The sequence below is a fragment of the Enhydra lutris genome, unplaced genomic scaffold, assembly GCF_002288905.1.
Source record: "Enhydra lutris kenyoni isolate GAN:26980312 unplaced genomic scaffold, ASM228890v2 scaffoldscaffold15, whole genome shotgun sequence".
Classification (NCBI taxonomy): Eukaryota; Metazoa; Chordata; class Mammalia; order Carnivora; family Mustelidae; genus Enhydra; species Enhydra lutris.
Window position 1 is genome coordinate 27,470,426 of NW_019154099.1, and position 23,204 is coordinate 27,493,629.

Sequence of the window (23,204 nt, forward strand, 5' to 3'; positions counted from 1 at the left end):
GGCTCAATTCCAGAACGCTGAGATCATGACCTCAGCAGAAGGCAGTCGCTTAACCAACTGAGCCACCCAGGTACCCTGGCTGAAGACCTTTAGAATGAATTCTGAAACTCAAAAACCTTAAATGAAATGCACAAAGTAAAACTCTGTTTAATAAATGCGATTTGCATCATGAGATCATCTTTTTGTTTTTAATGAACTCAGAAATAGGACTCGGCATGTTAACTATTGAAATAGTAAAACAAAGGAAGAAAGAAAAAAAAAAAAGGAAGAAAGGATGGGTAAGAAAATCAGTCCCTGATACATAAAGGCAAAGCTAACATTATGGGAAAATGTGTTAAATTTCTAAATTTAGTGGTTTTAAGTAATTTTGTTATAAATATTGTCATTTCATGCAGCTATTTGTTCTCAGAGATGTTGTACTTGAAACAGGATGGTAAATGGAAAACAAAGGCTCTTTCAATACCCATTCCATCACACTGAGTTTTTAGGCCTCGCTCCTGAAACGAATATAATAACATATTTTTATATAGTTGTTTTGAGAAAGAACCATATTAACCTAAATGTAAATGTATACTCTGTCTGACACATAGTAGGTCAATTTTCTCTTGCTATTATTAAAATGTTCATTTTTCCTCTTTCACTCAGAAAGCAGAAAATAAGCTAATCATATTGGGAATTACATTTTATAAGTCCTATGATAACCAAATAATAATAAAATCCTTGGTTTGAACACTGACAATTGTTAAGCCTTTAGATTTTTATCATTTTGGAAAGATAATTTAGCTAACTAACAATAGTTCTTTGGGATTTTTAAATATATGGCTTTATTAGAATATATTATTAAAATGTAACCCTGCAAGAAAGTTTGAGGATACATTTCATTTCTGTCTAAGAATCTGTTTTAACTTTAGAAAACTGGGGTGGGGTGAGAGGAAAAACAGAAAAGAAAATACTTATAAAATTTTTAAGTCAATTTAATTTTTCAGATATTCATACCCTGCCTTTTAACATTTACTAATTTACATGTTATACTGTTCCACCAAAAGCAATCTGGGAGGGTTTTTTCAACATTGATACACAAAAGTAACTGGAAAATCTTTACCAAGTAAAACTAATCTATCCCTTACAGTAGTTGATTATGAAAAGTTTGTACTGTAGATGAAGAATGAGATACTGAGGATAACTGAATGAAAAAGAAAAGATCTAATGTTTTCATATGCTTAAAGATCCCTGGTATAAAGTAGGCATTTGGTAAATACCCATGGACTTATATCTCTTTTCTGTTATTGACTGAATCATGAGAATAATAATAGCTTCAAAAAAGAGAACTTCTGTCTTAATAATCCATGACAAGCTCTAATTATCTCTTCTACCTTGTATTTGCTGTAGCATCTTAAAAGAAATTGGGATACATGTGATGATGGCAAGTTATATATGAATATATTTCTCTATTAATTTTATTTTCATGAGTCAAATGAAATTTTCAGGTTAACAAATGTACAAGGCTATGTCTAATTTCAAATAATATAATACATTTTCCTACATATACATGATATTTAGAAAAAATGAGTGACAAGGGAATCCAAAAAACAGTGGGATATATTTTTATCCTATTACAAACAACATATTTTGGAATAAACTACTTTCACCAGTAAACCACTGTTTTTAGAGCAACTGATCAGAATATTTCTATAAAATTTTTATTTGAAAAAGCAGTATCAATAACATTTTAAAATGATTAGTATATAATGGAAACTAAGTCACAGAAAAGCTCTTCAAACCATATTTCTTAAGATTGTTTTTCTGCATTTTCCCTGAATTGCAGTTACAGCAATTTTCCTCTATTTCCTCCATCAGTCCATTTGGAGATCAATTTTCAACGGAGTAATTCTTTTTATTGTATCTTTTTAATGTATCATATGTAATTCTTTTTTATTTCAAATCTAAAAATCAGCATGAGAAAATGAAAAAGAAATGTGACAGAGAAACTTAAATCCGTTCAGAGAAAACTCTATTACTTAATTGCCTACTTTTTCTCAATGCTTTAAATTAAGCTTAAATACCAAAACTGAAATCATTATAAAAACTTGACTACAATTATTTGAAGCCTATATTGAATTCTAATATGCCATTGTAAATAATATCATTAAAATTACTTTAAAGGTGTTTCCAACATTTTTCAACATTTTATGTTTTATAAAATAAAACATATTTTAAGTTTTATAACTTTGACTTTTCCCTCTCTGTATAGTACTATGAAATTCTCCTTGTGGGACGCCTGGGTGGCTCAGTTGGTTGGACGACTGCCTTCGGCTCAGGTCATGATCCTGGGAATCCCGGGATTGAGTCCTGCATTGGGCTCCCAGCTCCACAGGGAGTCTGCTTCTCTCTCTGACCTTCTCCTCGCTCATGCTCTCTCACTGTCTCTCTCTCAAATAAATAAATAAAATCTTAAAAAAAAAAAAAAGAAAGAAATTCTCCTTGTCTACATAGTTATTAGGTCTGCCTTTCTGTCTGTCTCTCCTCTCCTCCTCCTGTCTCATACATTTTACAAAACGTATTGGTATCCAGAATAAAAGAGTATGAAGAAGAGTATCAGCCTGGATATTTTTTATTGGCATTTCAACAAGAACCCTTTCTCTCCCTCCCTACCCCATCCCCAGTGGCACGCACCGTCAGAGAGACTCACATAAACACACTAGAAGCTTGGTCAGGAAATTAGACATCTTATCTTTGGGTCTGCTAAGTAAAGACCAATAACCTAGGACTGCAGCACTCTTCATAATAACTGCCTTTACAAAATGAAATTTTGACTTCTTCACCGCTTAGCTACAAGAAGACAGTATCAGTAGACTTGCATTTCTGTGTAATATGAGGGGTAGTAAAAGATTTCAACATCTGACAGGGGAAAATGAACAACTGGTTAAAAAAATTGTTGAAATGTTCTCTCAATGTAAGGCAACATTTTTGATGTGGATTTACATTTTTATTATTGTTTACTTTCTTGAGAGACTGAAGGTGTACTAAACTTGGAGCACAGAAATTGAAAGAAAAATACAAATATCAACAGCAAATAAGAAAGGACCAGATTTAAAACAAACAAACAAACAAACAAACAGTTAAGTATTTTTAAGATCTAACTATCCTTATTAATTTAGCTGTGTGCTTACTTTGTGGAGGATTTGGAATCATTGAATACTATTCATTACCTTCATAATATCTACATAAATCATAAAGGAAAAAAATTTTTAAATTATATTTAAGTTCTATTTGTGAAGTTCGCCAAAATATCAACAGCAGATCTTTTAGCTTCTAAGAAATAAACAATATTTTGATGGTATTCAAATTTGGGAATTGCAGCTACATGAGAAACAGAAGAAATGAAGAAACAGTGTCTGGGTTTTAAAACAAAATATAAAACACCATTGTAAATCCTAGGGTGGGGAAAAAAAAAAAAAAAACTTCTGAAAGAGGGAGAGGATGACAAAGACGAGGTAATATAGTAATGTTTATAATAATAAAAACTGTAAATTCCATTGTCAGTATCATAAAATATTAAAGTTATAACTAATTTCTAAAGGCATATATACTACTGAAAAGAAGGAATGTTTTAAATTTAACTCTAAATGGACTCACTAAAATCAAATTGCACCTTGAGTTTTGTTCCTGTCAATGTCTAAATAAGTTTTTCAATACAAATAATGCTCTTGAAATTTTTGATAAATTATCCAGATAAATTCTAGATAATTTTCTCTTCATCTAAAGATGTGAGGAATGACAAGCTAAAAATCACTTGGAAAAAGAATTTTGACTCCTTAACTCCCAACAGAATATTTAACATATCTGAGCATCATAATTATAGTAAGTTTAAATGTATTGTGTAATTTGGTAAATTTTACAATGCAGGAAAATAATATTTAGAAAACTAAGCTTACCATTAGCAATATATTACTATTTTTGTTATAACATACACAATAATGTATTGTGTATGATATATAAAACTTAGTATAAGAAAAAAATGAATAAAATGTAGTATGAGAAAAAATGAATAAAATTTAACCTAAGAAAACATTAAAGAAGTTTTCTTTTTTTTTTTTAAATACTCTTATACTTCTTTCACCCATTTTCCATTTCTCCCACCCCCTATCCCACCTCCCTGACTCTGACAACCACCAATCTACTATTCTCTGTATGTATGAGCTTGGTTTCTTTCTTCCTTTCTCCTTCTCTTCTCTCCCTCCCTTCTTCCCTCCCTCTCTCCCTCCATTTTTTCTTTCCTTCCTTCCTCCCTCCCTCTCTCCTTCCCTTCCTTCCCCCCTTTCTCTGTTCCTCTCTTCCTTTCTTTCTTTTTGATTCCACATATAAGAGAAATGATGTAGTATTTGTCTTTCTCTGTCTGATTTATTCCACCTAGCATAAGGCCCTTGCTATGTATCTCTGTATCTATCTATCTATCCATCTCACAATTTCTTTATTCATTCATCCATCAGTGGACCAATTTGGTATATGAAAACTTTAAGTTTTCTTATAGACATTAGTTGTATTTTTAGAATTGTACATGTAATAAAAGGCACATAGATGTAAATTTTCTTTACACAAATTAAAACTTCCAAATGGCTTGTAGGGAGCTTAAGAATTTCCCAAATAACATATCACTAATATTTTCAATTGCAGCTTGGAAATTTTTTATTAACTAAGTAATCAAAAATAAAGGAGAGAAAGTGATTATCAAATTTTGATGATGAAATAATGAGATAAACTTAGAAAATTTAATATGGAAAGTAACACAGTAAATCTGTCTTATTTTACAGGCATGGTAAACTCCTTCCCAGGTTCTGTGGATTATAAAGGGTTAAAATTAAGTCAGATGAGTATCTTTTTTCACTAAGTCAGTGCTTTGATGCTGAACATACTTTGCATGAAAATATTTGTAATAAATGCTTCTATGGCTTAGCTTATTCATGCACTTACTTTATTTACTTTACTGAAGTCAAGATCACCAATCTTCATTTTATATATTTCTGATTATTTCCCAAAATAAATAAATGTTAGTGGAATTTTAGGGCAATTGAAAATATTTGTATAAGTATTCTGAAGATTTAGTAAGAGATCTAGATTTGTTTAAAATGTGTCTTGAACAGGGGCGCCTGGGTGGCTCAGTCAGTTAAGTGTCCGACTCTTGGTTTTGGTTCAGGTCATGATCTCATGGGTGGAGAGATTGAGCCCTGTGTCCGTCTGTTGGGTTCCCCACTCAGTGGGGAGTCTGCTTGGAGATTGTCTCCCTCTGCCCCTCGCCCTGCTCTCTTTCTCTCAAAAGAATAAATAAATCTTAAAAAACAAAGTGTCTTGAACAATGCTTCACATTTGTATGGATGCTATTTTGGGCTATCAGCGGCACCTAAGGAGATAATGTGATAGAACAAGGCAGGGCATCATAAGATAAAGTGGTCACAGGAGGCCTCTGTGGGGTAGTCCTGGAACTGAGGACTGAATGAGTGGACAGTGACTGGTAGCCGGGGGAGGTAAAGGAGTTGTGGAGGGAGCAGTTTAGGCAGAGGAACCAGCCAGTCCTCAGGGCTGAAGCAGTATGAGCCTGACATGAAACTGGGTGGCTGGATCACAAAGATTAGGGCAGACAACATGGTTAAGAAGTCATAAAAGTAGGGAGAGACCAGGTCATGGTGGTCTTTGTATTCTGTGGTAAGAAGTTTGTAGTTTATGAGCGTCCGTTGAGGATTTAAACCAGGGAATGACAGGGGTGCCTGGCTGGCTCAGTCAGTAGAGTGTGTAACTCTTAATCTTGAGGTTGTAAATTCAACCCCCAATACGTTTGGGGTAGAGATTACTTAAAGATGACTTTGGCTAAGGATCTCAGAGTCCTGGGATGAAGCTGAGCCGGGCTTTGGGCTTCCCGCTCAGTGGAAGTCTGCTTCTCCCTCTCTCTGCCCCTCCCCCCACTCATGCTCTCCCTATCACAAATAAGCAAATAAAATCTTTTTTAAAAGGAGGGGGGGATAATGTAATTCTCTTTGGCTTTTGTGTTGCAGATATATAATGGGGTAGGAGCTAAAAATAGAAGAAGAAACCGGTTAAGTGGTTATTAAATAGAGTAGGTGAGAAATGGTGACTTTGACTAGAGTGTTAGTAGTGAAATGAAGAGAAATGGATGGCTTAGAATGGTGTTAATGGACAGAAGGGTGACACAAAAAGAGCAATCAGGGAATCTCTTGTTACACTAAGGTGTGAGCCATTTGTGAAGTCCATCCTAGGTACCACTTTCAGGCCATCACACAGTTTAGCCCTCATACAGATAAAACACTCAAAGTGTTTGTTGAGTGAATACATGTCAGCTGTGGTTGCTGAAGAGGGAGAGAGAGAGAGAAAAGGACAGAGAGAGAGAGTCACATAAGGGAATGTATAAGTAGAATGTTTTCCCAAAGCTTTTGGCTTGGAAAATGAGAGGGGCTGCATTTCATGTGTTCTTGCAACCAGTGGGCATTAAAGCCTAGAAATTGTGCTCTGAGGTGCTCTGCTCTTCTTTGTATCTCCAATATCTGGTATGACGCCTGATCCACAGTAGCTGCTCAATAAAACATTAACTGTCTTCGAGAAAGGCATAGCAAAGTAAATATTCATATATTAGATATATATGTGTGTGTGTGTGTGTGTGTATTCTTGTCTATAAAGTTCTTTCTACTGAAATCATAAATACATGAGCAATACTGACATTTTCGCTATGAGTTTCAATATAATGCACAAAAATCCAACTCATTGTATGCATAAGATATGCCAGCCTCTGAATTTTCACTGAACCCTTTCCTACTTCTCTAGACTTGCAAACACAATCACTCACAAAGGGGATCTCACATTACACTATTGTTTCTTGACCTTTAAAGCTATATGCCCCACCCCAGGCCACTGCTTTTAGACATTCCACATTGATTGTTTCTCAAGGCTAGCGAATAGAAGGGATTTAAATAATACTAAGGTTAAAGACCTAATTATTTGAAGTTATAAGACAAAATGTCTAAGGCCATCTTCAATTTCATTATCGCACACGGAGGTGATACATAAGTGTAGTGCTGTGAGTTTTTTGTTTTGTATTTGTTTGTTTGTTTTCCTCCAAGGGGAATTGCTTCATGTAAAAGTGATTTTGTTTGGAGTGTTTGAAGAAGCAGGAATAGTCAAAGAAACCTTGGAAGGTCTTCCCTACTGAGATAAGAATTCTGAGGGAGGAGAAGGATTAGGGAGAGCACAGTTAGGAGACTGTGAACTCAGGCAAACAAAGAATCACATAATTCCGATAGTAAGTTATGTTGACACAATTAAAGAAATTGTTATTTAGTCTGGAAAGTATAGAATTATTACTTTTCTCACTATAATAGCCTTTCATTCTCTTATGTTATTAAATAAGAGAATATAATTCCTTAATTCCCACCATAACCCTACCAGTGGGCTATAAATGACTCCCATGTCAACATAAGTGAACCTTGCTACTAAAACCTAACAAGGGAGGAAATACCCCTGAAGATGGGCCCTGAAAGGTCTGGATCCATGTGGCTCATTTTTTAACACTAAATCTGTGGGGAAAAATGGATTCTCAAGTTTAATAAAATCCACATTCTTAAATACTAAAACCTTCACATGAATTTCTTCAGGGGAGCACCGAACATCAACTTGCAGGAGTTTCTGAAGAATTTTAGGAAATACAGGCAATAGTTATCCAGTTTTTTAAAAACGTCTTTAAAAGTGACTGCAGTATGAAATGTTTGGAACCTATCCTACAGAGGTCTTTACTTTACTTTTTTTTTTTTTTTTTTAAATTAAATCAATATTTTAGGGTCAGGTAGAACATGGTTTTTTGTTTTTTGCTTTTTTGTTTTTTTTGCATTTTAATTTTCTTCCACCTTTTCTTCTAAAGGAGTGACTAACATTGTCAACAGAGTAATTAAAGAGTTTAAATTTTTTTAGGTAGTAATTACATATTTATGTTTATTATCACACTATAGTTCATTTCTCTTCCCTCAGTATTGCATAGTTGACCATATTTTATTTTGTAATCCACTGAATAGAATGAAAATGTTTAATGTCTATATATTCAAGTGCAAATGCAGCTGAGGTTGTCACAGTTCTGCCATACTCGCACAGCTCTGTTTGTTAAGAGGGAAGAGATGGTGGAAATGATTTTCTCATTCACTGTTCTATAAAAAACATTCTCACATAGGTCTAGCTGTTATATGATTATTGTTTTTTTATCCCACTCTTGGTTGTTCTTGCATGTTCTATGGCCCGTAGTGATATTCATTGATGGGTGCTCCTGATATTCAGAAAAATGCTTTTCTTTGCCTCTTTACCATAAAGTTCAGCAGTGACACCAAAGATTAGGTTGTGTGTGACCTTTCAGTTATGAATTACAAGAAATATTTCCTTTGAAACACTCACTAGATGAAAGCAAATTCTTTGAGAAATAACTTCAAAATTAACTGATTCTCTTCCATGGATCTATAATATATTTGGTTAACTGAAGCTTACAACCTGCAAATTTCATAAACTCTTAGAAAATCTTAATGATGGACACATCTATTGATATAAGAATTTACAATGATAAAAGTTATCTGTGCAGATTCCCCATGTACTTTGGTTAACTCAATGGAGTTTGCATTTCTTTCTAGTTCTCTTAAAGTAATATTTGATACCTTTTTTTTTTTAAATGAATTCAATGTAGGGAAAAAAAGAGAAAAAAAATTACACCAAACTCTACTTCTTGGGCTGTTCATTTTTCAACCCAATGAGAGGTAAGAATGTTATGAAATTCTACAGTTAATCAATGTATTGATAAGAGAAAGCACCAAAAGAAGATAGACCTGGAAAAGAAAGAACATTTTAAAATATAACTGTGAAAGAATTGAATCTACATATTTTTGCCTGTTTTAAAATATGCAAAATAAAATCAACCTGATTTAAAAGATCATATTCTTAATTACATCATAAAATATTAGAAATCTCTCTTTGGTATCAACAAAATAATTCAGCATTGGTATAAGATAAGCTTTATGAATTTCTGCTTTCATGTCATTTATTCTATACTCCATAGCAAATGCTTATTTATAATATGAATTCACAAGCAATATAATTGGAAAATATTTCCAATTAGATTCAGCATTATGGCCCTAAAATGGATGCATTTATGTTAATATAAAAGTATACCTGGTACATTTTATCATGCATTAGAGATTTTAATCAGGTAATCTACACAGCATCTGGAAACCTAAGCAGAGGCAAAGTCTGCTATAACAAAGGCACTGTAACAGTTCACCTTCAGTGAAGAACAATAATGCATTATTAAATTCACTTTCCTGCTCAGTGGTTACACTTAGCTGACCACAGCAAATTTGCTCTCTGCCTGGTCCTCACAAGTTGGCAGAAAAATAGATTCTGTCACATTTAACGGGTTTAGAAAATGACAGGATGCCTCTTTTGTTTTAACTATAAACCATAATCTTTCAGAAGTAAATATAATTACAAATGCCTTTGGTCATGTCATTCTTGGGACAGATATTATATGTGGGTTATCACAGAAGCATATATCACCATAACTATCATTAATAAATGGAACTGATACTACATATCAAAAAATCCAGATTTTTTTATGGTGCTTTCATCTATATAACATCATAATTCTTATGATTCAATAAAAAGTCATTTTGGAATCTTATAGAGCTACGGACATGATGGCAACTTGTAAGTTCTGGTTTTATTTGTATTTATGTTGCACAAATTAGAATACTGGTCTACCATAAAAATACCATATTTAGCAAAGTCACTAATAAAGATCTAGAATATTACCTAAGCTAAAATCAGAAGACTTTTTTCCAAGTTATCTTTTAAATGATCACCATGATGAATAAAAATCTTCACAGCTGGTTATCAATTCCATAAACCCTTTCTTTACACACATACATATCCTATTAATATATATATAGTAAAGGAAATGCCATGTTCCTTATTTTAAGTTTTGTTAAATATAAATTATATTTCATAAGTTTTCATAAAGTAGGAAAGATATAGTATTCTGTAATCTTGAATTACCTTATTTCCCTACAAACATTTTTGTAAGGAATATGTAAACATTATGATGCAAATATTTGTAGATAATGAAGTTCACTGATAATTTTATTTTTTAAAACTGATATATAATGGTTCCATAGCATTTCACACTAGAATGATTTGCAACTGGGTGCACAAGATTTACTAGCTAACACTATTTTAAGCAAAGAAAAACTGCTTCTTTAGGTGATACTGAGTATCAGTTACTCAAAGAAGTATTTTTATGGCTTCCTGGAATAACTTTTTACTAGCTTTTAAACATTCTTTCATGCCTGACTTAATTTCTCTTAATGGCTATGATTAAAAAAAAAACTGGTACAGTTTACCTAATATTTAATATGCAAATAAACTACACTATACCTTCAATAAAAAGGTAATTGTTAGAAAACAGAAAAAGAAAATAGAAAATAGAAAAAGAAAACAGGAGCACTGTTTGGCTATTTAAGATTGAAACTAACTTTTTTTCTTTACAAGAAGGATATTAGGTTTGTAATTTGTATACATATTTTATATGTTTCATTTTCTATAAACTATTTAGAACATTTTCATTATATTGTTATTGACAATACAGGAATTATTTGCTGTCATTGAACAGAGGTCTGCTATAATTAAAAACAATGTAAAAGCACAATAGTTCTGCTTGGAATATCAGTGACACTTCTATATGATATTAAGAGTTAAAACTTTGTTATTTAAAGAAAATATACACTGAGAAATTTGCTTTGCAATTGACTTTAATTATGTTGATTCAATGGGTTCTGAAAATAAGTTACTACAGTATTCTGTGAAGTTTTTAAAGCATTTACTGTCCTTTAGTTTAATATCCTTTTAAAAAGTTATTGACATTTATGGCAAAATCACTGATCTTTGCCCAGTTCTTTTTTTTTTCACATTACAAATTGCAAAATTGTACATGAAGTATGAAAAATGTGTCATTGTACAGAGAGAGACCTATTATATGAAAATGAGAAAATATAGCTTATTTTTAATCATCTGAGTTAATTTCATATATGCTATGTTTCCTCATTTGGCAGTGGACACTTTAAATTAGACTTAAGTTATTAATCATAAATAGAAGAAAGAGAGAAATACCTTTGTTGACAGTTTTCTATTGACTATTGATAATGCCATTTTCATTATTTCAAACTTCCCTCTTAAAATTCTTGCCTAATAAGTATCTGTTCAGGGGCTGATCTAAACCAAATGAGAATAGGTTTATCTCATCTCTATCCACTGCCATGATTCATGAAACATCGACAATGTTTGGTCCCTGAGTATGTCATACATGAATAGTATAAGAAGACATATTTTTCTGCAAAGAGAAAATACAAACTCTAATCTAAATTTGAACTTTAGGATTCCTCACTGTTCCTTCTATGAACCAAAGAGAGGGAAAAAAAATCTTAAACCAGTATATCTCTAAGAAGGAGACCTTGAGTTTCGACTATTTGAAGTCAAAAGTAGGGTTTAATCTGGAAAACAAATGGGCATTTGGGGAGGATTAAAATCTCAGCTACTTCTATTATTAGCAATTATTCCAAGCATATGAAGGTTCTTAGAATAAAAAGGGTGATAGCAGAATAAAACATATATGACATAAATGATTGGAGATGGTGGAGAAATAGAAATTAACGGTAAAAAGGAGGCTATCTCCAATATTATTGGAATAGAATTCTCTCTGCTTTCACCCTTTGGTTAAATTTGACTATTGTATAGAAGTTTAGATATAGCATGGACTGTGATTATGACGGGATAAGAAGAACTTAGGTTCACCATCAGAAACTCAAAAGCAACAAAAGCAAATTTTAATTCTGTTGCCTTTTGTCTCTGAGTAGTTTGAAGGATACACTGGAATCAGCACACATTCTTCACTGCAATCTTTAATCGATTTAGATCCCAAAGTTGTTTTTTTCTTCAAAGAGGATCCTAGTAAAGATCCTATGAACTAAACAATTAAAATATTTAGATTAAAACAACAAGGACAACAAAACTTCAAGAACAAAGACGTAATTGCAGTTCAAAGGAAAACTACAAAAAAACTTGATATGCGTAATACTTCTATTTCCACGAATAGAGACATAGTTAAATTCCTGATTTCTTTCTCAATAGATGAAGGGAACTAATATTTTTGAGCAGACAACTTTGTGCCAAATACTTTTGTAAATGACGGACAGAGTATCCAACTTCAATTTTGTGAGGTAAGGAGATCTGTGGCCCTTGGATTCCTCACCTGTCTTGATCTGGATTTTCTTTGATACAATTAAGGCAGGAGAACACTGAGTTGGACAGTATAGCACTATTTGTCTTCAGAAGTTCTCCCCTTGATGACAACTCTTAACTTATGACACAGGACTTTCCAGTCTTCCATCCTATCTGCCTAATAGCAGAATTCAGAAAGACATTCTATCCTCAGTTCTAGGTTTAAGCAGAGTATTTCCACTAAAGGTCCCCTAGAAATGCCACATCTTCTCCCTTATCATGAGAGTAACAGGATAACATCCCTTAACAGGATAGTGATACACTGCACCTCTTTTTCCTAAAATTATCTCATTGTTACCAGTAAGGCAATGCACACAACTGCCTAAGACAATCCTCAGCCTAGCCGTGGGTGAAGAACAATACATATTGTGTGACTATGGAGGAGCTGGAATGGAAATCTTCCTGTGTATTCATCAGGGCCCTTAAAGTGGAAGGGAAGAGGTAAGCCATTAGACACACGGCCATTTTTTAAGAGAGTTTACAATTTAGGCAAAGAAGATTTAATAACTCCTATAAATAGGTGTGTCCCTGAGGATCACCACCTTTATTTGAAAGTTTCTTATTAGTATGTCTTAAAATTACAATGTTTTAAGCTCCTTCACTTAAAATACATCTCCGAATTCTCAGCAACACACATACTGCCTGCCACATTGTTGGTAATCACAAATCGTTTGTTGAATGAATAAATAAAAGCAGAAATAAAGAGAAAATGGCTTACTTTTTTATAAATGGTCACTTTGTTAGACTGCTGTTAAGAAATCATTTACAGTGATTTATTTAAAGGAATAAAATTACGACTATAAAACTATTCCTTATCCTTCCACAAATGTTTCTTGGAATTATATTCTTCTTCTTGGTGCTATTATTTAGATCAAATGACAACTGATCAGATAAATCATTCACTCATTTATTCAGCACACTACAGTGTACCAGTCATTGTGACAGATACTGAAGATCTGTTGTAAACAACAGACCCAACCTCACGTTCACTGAGCTTATAGTGTAGTGAATTATGATTTCTATCAGGCTGCTCCAGATTCACTGTCACCCTTCTTGCCTCATTCCTTGTGATTTCAAGACACTTCCATGTCCTCTGGATGGGTCAGTCATTTGGAAGCCCCAGGCAGCAGATCAGATGCAGCACCAATACATGACAGATTGGCTTCTATTAAGCCCTGGATTACTGCATTATCCTCTCCAGCCACACTCGAATCAGTTTCTATGCACCGTTTCTTTCCTAATGAGACCCAACATGTATGCAATATATCTATACAGGCTGAGGACTTGATTCTAAAAACAAAACTTTGTGGCTATTTCCCAGGTACTACTTACCCAATTTTTAAAGATGAAAACTGAAGGCCAAGGGTGTCATATAACTTAACCAAGTTTACAACTTTAACTAGGACTTGAATACAAAAAGTTCTAATTCCTAGGCTATGCTATCTGCCCCTTGCTCGGGTGTTCCAGTGATAATTGTTTCTTAGATAAATATGCAATGATTTTGTGAATGTAAGCTTTTTTTGTAATAGCTTTATATTACATTTGCTGTAATAGAACAGATAATAATGAATAATAATTATAAATACTAAATAAGTAACAAAGTTGACTATATAAGAAATTCACAAACTGTAACTCCAAGAATGATATATTTGTTTCCATGCTCTACTAACAACCACAAAATATTTAATAGTTATTCCAATTTTATAATTAATATAAAGATAATATTAAGAGATCAAATTATATTTAAATCTGTATCCATATACTTTAAGTGCAGGAAGGAAGGAAGGAAGGAAAGAAGGAAGGAGGCAGGGGGAGAAAGGAAGGGAGGGAGGGAAAACTCATTTGCTTGGAATTAGTTCTTACTGAAAAAAATTAACAAAACATACTCCACAAAAGATTCAATTTTGCTTCTTTTCAAATGATAACCCTTAAAGATAAACATAATTACAAATTTGAAATATATAGCTCTCACCATTTTTTAAATGTATCCTAACCCTTTTTTAACATATTGAAGTGAAGGTTTAGTCACATGTTTCTTCCATAAACAATGAGGAAGATAATTATCCATTAATTTAACTATATGAAAAGATGATATGATTTGAAATTGGGCAGAGCAGCATGCCAGTACTTTCAAACTTGGAAGAAGAGAATAGAATGGCAAAAATTTCATAGAAGTCCATTAGTTTTGGTCACTGATCACAGATATTTGACTAGAAGAGGAATTCTCCCAAGGTGTAACCTCATAAAGGCTGATACATACTGACGTTGAAAATTACATTTACTTAGTTTTAAAGTAATTTGGTTCTGCATGTCAAACATGAAACCACTTTCTAAGGTTTATGTTTCTTACAATAATTAAAAAAATATATATATATATCCTACGACTTTCTACATCTCATGGTCTTATAGAAGCACAAAGGACATTCAGACCGAGTTACCTGCACAAAAGTATAATTCTCAAGTCAGTGTGAACAAAATTTCACTTTTCAAAAGAAGGCTATGTAAAGGAGAAAATTAATTTACATCTATTTTTAATACACATTTTCTATCTTGTATCTTAAAGATTTACAATGGATATAAATGAATAACTTCTAATGATATTTTTATAAATGGCTCTTCTTAATCCGGGAATTTAGTAATAAAAGAACACTATTACACTTTTGATATGAGGTTATAAGACATTACCACCTTTATTACTTATCGAGGTAATTTATCAACTTAGAATGGAAGAAAAAACAGTTGTTTTTAAAAATTTGGAGACATATTGTGCATTCATTCTTAAAGTTTAATCACCACTTAGGTAGGACTATATGCAATTACTATTTAAAAGCATCTCCATATACAATATACTGCATATAATTAATTCAATGAACTATCAAGGCTATAAAGATTAAATAAGAAAGAGAAAATATCATTAAAAACCTCAGCTATGGTCTAAAAGTTAACTAAGCAAAGTGATCCAGTGAACAATCCTAATTAAAATGCCTGATACAAACAAAGCTTAGACGAAAAGCACTAAAAACAATTGAATACTTATTTTATTAATCTAATGAATCATGTATCATATCATTACAACTTTGTATATATCATTAATTTCATTCCTTTCACTTAAGCCTTTTATTGGGATTACTTCAGTTATTAGTTGGTCTAATGTATTGGTTACCTCTAAATCTCGCTCTACAATCTCTTCTTATCTTGTTGCATAAACCCTTGCGTGTTATTCAAATTGCTTCATTTATTATGATAGCTTCCCCATGTAAATTGTGCTGACTGCTCGCCCTTGCACAGTCCTCATTAGACTAATGAAAACCTTCAAACGAAAAAACTAAACAACCTGCCAAATAAAGGTCTGAGGTTATTATGAAAATTACAACTCTGGGAGCTGGAAGAAGCTCTGTTCATTAATTCATGCTCAGCAAATTGCTAACTAATTTAGTTGCACTCCTCTGCATTAATGGATTATTTTATAAAAATGTTTTCCACAGCCCAAGACCTTTGGTGCATGCTTTTGAGAGGCTTGAATTCTAATCAACCTTAACAGTAAATTAGGAATGTAATATCTAAATAATAATTGGGATGGCATATGGAGGAAAATAGTGTTTAAAATCCCATGAAAGGTGCTTTTGGTTTTCAGCTTCATCTGTCAATTTCACAGTAGTTAAAACAATTGTACTTGTTTAATATTCTGAAACTGTAGCATAAGATACTAGAAACAGTGGTAATGTAAAAATTTAAGGAAAGTTTAAAATATGACTTCTACCGGAACAAAACAGACTGCTATATGAAGTTATCACATACATTTCTAGGAATAGTTTGCCCTAAGGTACAAGATTAAGTGGTACTAGATAAGGAAAAGTCAAAGGAAAACATTGCACCAGTTCCCCAGAATAGGTGAGCTGTATCTCTTTAAAAATACGTTAAAAATACTCTCAGGTTATTATGCATTTAATCATCATAGCCACGAATTCCATGCCAACTCTTGATCTAATGTGTCATATAAAATCCTCCAAATTAGTTCTAGGATCTTGAAGATTTACCTGAGCTTTGCTATCATCTTACAGTTCCTGCAAACGAGGCTGAATGGATGTGTTAAATCACTCCATCAAGTTGATGGAGGAATTCAAACTGCTTCAAGCACAAGAGACAAGAGGGCTATTACTCTGCTTCTTAACCCATAACACAGCATTCAAAGTAAGATCACTTCGTCATCTATCAAATGAAGGTAAAGTGGCGTGTGTTTGTGCATGCACCAGGGCACATGTACGCACGTGTAAAAAATATTAAAAAAGTTTCAATAAAAACAGACCGTTTCTTAGGCAAGATTGAACACAAAATATTTTTAAATGGAAATTATTTCTTTTTTTTTCTTTTTTTGTTCTGCTACTTAGCAGAGATTCTAATTTAACATCTCAGATTAAAACTGTTCAAAAATATTAGGTTGAAATATATAACATTGTAGATAGTCTATTGTTTTGTTCTATAAAAACAATAATACCATACGAAGAATGTGGAAATGCAGCATTTATATTTTGGTATGACTTGAAATTTTAAAAATTTTAAGAAAGCTTCCAAGTCACTGAACTGTCAGTGACTTCTTTTGGGTCCATTTCTAAATATGTCTAATTAGGGAAGAAAGTGAAGTATTGTAACAGTTCTTTAAGGAAAAAATATGTATCTGTCCATTCACAGAATAAAAATGTGCAAAATAAAACCAGTTTCAGCTCCTCCAAAAAATATTGGATTATAAGCTAATATTTCCAAAATGAAGTTTCAATTTGGAATAAATTCTCAAATAGACACATAGAAGAAGGTACACATCCCCTTCAGATCACTTCCATACCAGACTATGTAAAACTTTAACCTGAAACTACTTACACTTTGCTAGTTTAACAGAAACTCGCTTCAGAAACTTCAGAAAAACTAGAAATCCATGGTTTAGGCAATATGATAATAAATTGCAGCACAAAAAATTTGAAATAACCAATTCAGTAAGACCATAAACTACTTAAATGAAGGAAATAAAGGCATTTATGATGATTCATAAATAAATCATTACATGAAGCAAATTTATATGTGGAAATAGTATGTTAATAATCTACTAGTAATTTACTTTCTACTTCCCTTTTAATGTTATAAAATATTAGCTATCAGCATAACTATGTAAAAATATTTCTTAAACAGTGAGGAAGTGAGTCATTCCATACCTATCAAAAGGGCTCAAGAAAAAAAAAGCAGAATAAGTGGAATAATTAATAGCCTGTTATGGGTTTTCCATGAGGAAAAGATATTTTATCTGACTACAAGCAAAACTACTACAAATATGTATTATTACATATAACGTATCCAAGACTAGATATCCTCTAATCTTTCTCATGCATAGTTCATGAAAATCATTAGGAAATACTAACATGATTCAACTTCTTAAGTATCCAGAAAAGTTACCAAAACCTAAAGTTACAAGTATCCTGGAGAAGGCACTGGGGTTTTCTGCATCAATAAATAGCTCTATATCTTTTAATGATATCCATATAAATTACATAAAATAGCTCTTAGAAAATGTAAATTTTACCCTAGGTGGAATTAAAATAGTTTAGTTTATAAGTGACATGTGTGAGTGGTTCAAAGATGAAATTCTGGCCCATCAGAGGATTTCAACTAATTTGGGATTTCTTCAATGGTGGCCCATATACAACACTCATTCTCTCCTATGCCTTACATGCCAAGCATCTTTGTTTCTCCTCAACACATTCATCAAATAAATCCAGGGTCAATAAAATTGATTTGAATAAGTTAAAACTTTTTAATGTCATAAAAATTTATTTGGGCAATTACCTTCACAATCATTGATATAGAAAATACCTAACATAGTTACTTTACTACTTTTTCCCTTCTGAAACTGTGCATTTTACAATGTTGTCAATGAAGTTGAAACATTCTCTAAAACACTGTGGTTTCAATATTTCTATTTAGAATCAACCCTAAGTCATGATAACTGTGATATTATGAATGATAAACAGATAATATTCTAATTCAGTGATTCACTAAGTATATTTTTGCATCTATCAAATCAAGCCACATACCCATTACCTAATTTGATACTACTACTGATTTCAGGGAACATATTTACGTAGGTCAAGCACTCCAGGCACATATTATCTCATTTAACTCTGAAAAGAAATTTTTGTACCTACGAATGGCAGACTCTGTGCTAGGTATACAAAGATGATGAGAAGACATAGCTTTTGCCCAGCACAGTTTAGGGTTGAGCACTAATGAATAGGAGGCATATACACCCCAGGTAAAGGAAGAAACTGGATCATCTGGGAAAGGACAGAAGATGTTTGAGAAACCTGAAAGTTCAGTGTGACAGGATGGTCAGAAGGTTCATGGGGGAGAAAATAAACATTAAAACCCATTTTATACCAGTTGCCCAGCATTATAGGTTTGTCATGGGATTCTCATAGTAAAAATTTTCTTGAGTTGTCATTGAAGTGTTACGGCAAGCTCTGCTTCTTGAATTATAATTCATAAAATAATAAACCAGTGCCTTCATAAAGTTTCACTTTATGTGACTTTACATGTGAAATCTGCCATCTGCTTAAGAAAGAGCTCTGAAATTCAGAGAAATTTGTTGTCTAGTGTTACAAATCACAGAATTAAAAGTATCTGCATTAAGTTTAATACCTTTATTTCATAGGCATGGAAAAACAAAGAGTAAACCCACATTAGTAAGTATTTAGGGAGAATATTTTACAAAAGACTTTGAGATATGCCAAGAGAAATTATATCTTAGGAATAAAAGTGAAGGAAGAGTTACGTTGTTAGAGAATTTTAAAATGAAAATACTCATGGCCCTATACGTGTGTTAACATAATCAAAATATAGGAATCTCTAAAGAAAAGGGGCTTTTACTCTATACACATCCAAATAGTTACATGAGATACTAACAGGTTAAGATTTGTGATATAGGTGTATACAGCAAAATAATATTTACTATTAATTAATTTGTTGATATCAATCTAGAATTTAAAAGAAGAAGGCCATTCTTGAAGACTCAATCCTAATTCAAGTAAAATTCAAATTTTTTAAATATTGAGAAATGTACAAAAGGAAATATACTTCAAAAAATGATTTCCACAAACTTGAGAAAAGGGATGACATAGTCATTCAAAAAGGTGTTTTTGAGGAAAATAGTCCACAAGGTTGGAAGCTAAGAGTAAACCATTAACGAGAGGAAATCCCAATATGGCCAGCCTGCAAACTACTTTATTGCCTTTAGTGCCCTGTCCTCAAATTCAGAGTACCAAAAAGAAACCTTTTGTACAAGTATGTTAGCCATTGGAAATCTTGAGCACTGCCAACTGAACAGAATATGCCACCAAAGAAATGTTTCATGGCCTGAGGCAAATCCCCTGTATTTCCTGCTGCTTCTTAAATTATTTCTGCTTCTAAAATGGCAGGAGTCACCAATGAAAGAAAGTCCTCAGGAGTCACCAATGAAAGAATGCTTTCATATTTTTTATGAAAACAAATAAAGGGGAAAGATTCAACTACAAGGAAAACTAGGATATGTATTAAGAAAAAAAATACAGCAAAAAGAGAGAGAGGAGGAGAGAAAGGGAGAAAGGAAATGCTTTTGTATTTCATGTTTATTTCACATACCTGACATTCTGTAAATATTTATCCATTGATTATGTCATTTCAGTACACTTAGTCCAAGACTGAAATTCAACATTAATTAGTATTTCATAGGTCCACTATATACACTTAAGTTTTCTATAATCAGAAAAAGCTGATACTATAAGCTTATCTGTATCATACATTTAATTTTTGGTAAATTAAAAATTAGATACATTCCATAATAATAAAAAAATGTGACTATGGAACAACACGAAGGTGTAAAACATGCTCAAAAATGTGTTGAAAAAAGTAGCAATTTAAGCAACACCAAGGAACAAATTATACGTGAGAAATACTGTAAATTAGCATCAATGGACAAATATGCAGGGAATAAACAGAAAGGTGCCGCATAAAGGAACAGTGAATCTATTTATATAACCCAGATGTCAATTATTACTGCCTCTTCCATTAAATTGTGACTGAGGGAAAAGATCAGCCATGATTTTAAGGTCCAGAGAGCTTTAGAGAACTTGGAATCTGTTTATAAAAGTTTAGAAGACATAAAATTGGGTCTGAAGCTTTGCGCTATACCACAGTTTTCCTCAGTACATATCTTTGACTGATTACTTATTTTAGTCAAAGTTTATAATACTAAAAGCATTTCTCCTTAAACTTGGGATGACTGATACGATATTATGTCTATTCCTTCTGATATACTAACTCGGTTTCACATTTACATTTTGAATGTACCTTAAACTCTTCCGAGATTCAAAAATCTATCACTGTTTTTAAAAACAAGAAGTGAATTTACTCAGCAGTTAGTACTTCTGAATTAGAATGCCTTCAGCTCATGGGGGCTTAAATATTCTAATGGAGAGGAGTTAATAGCTTTTTAATATTAAGAAGATTTAAAAATACTTAAAAGTTACAGATGATTAAGATTTTAAACCACAGTGATTCTCAGCATACAAATTAATTTTGGTATCTATTTTTAAAATCAATGTTTTCTAAAGAATTATTATGCTTTGAATGATTTAAAGTGGTAAGCAGCAAATTACATATAAGAAGTTTGAGCCTAAAGTGACACAAACATATAATTAATTTCTCTACCAATGTCTCTAAATTAAGTCACTTGTTTTAATATAGAATGTGTAGTAAGAAAGTTGCAGGGCTAGTATGAGGCACATGATATATGTAGTCATGAAAGAAAACAATTTTTAATTTAGTAGACTCTATCAATCTAGAAAGCCATGAATATTTACTGTTAATTCATTATGCTGAAAAATAGATAAAAGAGAGTGTATAGAAAAGAAAGAGCAGCATATTACAAATTAGTATCAATACCACAATTTCTAGGATTACATAACTACATTGGAAATCACACATTCAATGGTAGTTTTATATTCCTAGGAAGAACATTAAAATAAACATTCATTTTCCCTTATAAAATATACATTAAAATATTGGAAAACCATTGGCATATAGCCAACGTCTTTATTCTGACAGCAAAATCATTTTTAAAAACTTCGATAGGAGAAGTACTGTTATTGATATAGAAAGTTTTTGTGTATACTCATCGTCAGAACATCCTGCTATTTCATGTAAATGTACCTTCTAAAAGTTATATAATTCCACCTTTTACCTACTAATACTTAAAGAGTGTAATCTTTATAGTTGTTTTAACTTTCTCTCACCATCTCTTAGAATCTCCTAATGATTCAGCCCAGATCAGTATGTATTCATAGATTGCTTAGTCTGTTTAAAGCAAATGGAATTACACAGATGACTCCAAGGAGTTTATGGTCTAGTATTGGGATTAGACCAACTGAGATATAATTTCCGAACAACAAGGCAAATATTGTAGTGAAGATTTCTGGAGCAGGCCTATGGAAAAAACAGAAGTAGTTCCCCTCAAACAACCTAATATGGTATTTCAGGAGAGGCTCCATGATGGCAAAATTGTAATAATAATTTTAAAAATAGATAAATGGATAGACATAACCCATGAAAAAAGTAATAGGAAAATAGTAGCACACTCAGCTTGAAGCATCAGTTGCACGAAGCTATTTACCTAAAATTCCAGTGCAACTCATTCCAATTATGCCACTGATCATGACTTTGATGGTGTCCTCGCCACCATCTTTGGGCTTTTGCTTTTTTACTCCCAGCTCTTCTCCACTAGGTGCTGCAAAAGAATTAAGCCCTAATATCCTGACATCCATTGTATGTCATAAATTAACTTCCCTCTTATACATTCCAAGTGAAACGATTTATGTAATATCCACGGGAAAACTGAAAAATGAGTCACTCGCATTATTTTCTTCTAGGGCTTTATTCTTTTTTTTTTTTTTAAGATTTTATTTATTTATTTGACAGAGAGAGAGAGATCACAAGTAGGCTGAGAGGCAGGCAGAGACAGGGGGAAGCAGGCTCCCCGCAGAGCAGAGAGCCCGATGTGGGTCTCAATCTCTGGACCCTGAGATCATGACCTGAGCCAAAGGCAGAGGCTCCAACCCACTGAGCCACTCAGGCGCCCCTAGGGCTTTATTCTTATGCAGAACCTTGATGGAGAATGGCTGCTTCACCTAGACGATGAATTCTTTTATTTAAATATTATTACTTAAATTTAAAAAGTTTTATGAAGGTTTATATTTTCTCATGATGCTAATTTTTGTATTTCTACAAATAGGTTTTGATCAAATATAAAAGGTATATGTCAAAATATATGTAAGGGACAATATATATATTTTTATTCATTGTTGAAGAACAGCTTGTGAAAAAACTAGAATTAAGTATTTAGGTACCATCTGGCTCACTGATACATTGCATAGCATTTACCTAGCTTAGTAATAACATTTGATATCAAATTTCAAAATAACAAATTAGAAAGTTGTCTTAATACTGCTCTCACTTATACCTAGATTTTGACATATTAGCACCTAGAAAAGATTATCATTTTCTCATTCACATTCCATAATGCAGATAATCTAATTTGTAGAAATATGGTATTCTTTCTCCCTGAGGGCTCTCAGCATGACTGTTTTTATGTTGGATGGGAAAAGATTTTATATAAATTTTCTTACTTTTGGAGGAAAAAAATGCCCCACCTTAACTTGATCTTCCTCTAATCATTTCTTTCTGCTTCATTAATTATTAAATATCCAATTTTATTTATTTTCCTTTTTGACAGCTAGTTGTGCTTTTTGTGTAATTATGTT

General features: G+C 32.5%; 1 protein-coding gene across 1 annotated transcript in view; it reads right to left on the minus strand.

Annotated features, from left to right (window-relative positions):
• Window positions 1-23,204, minus strand: part of LOC111147074 (dachshund family transcription factor 1) — a 422,181-nt gene that overhangs the window by 84,727 nt on the left and 314,250 nt on the right. The window lies entirely within an intron of this gene.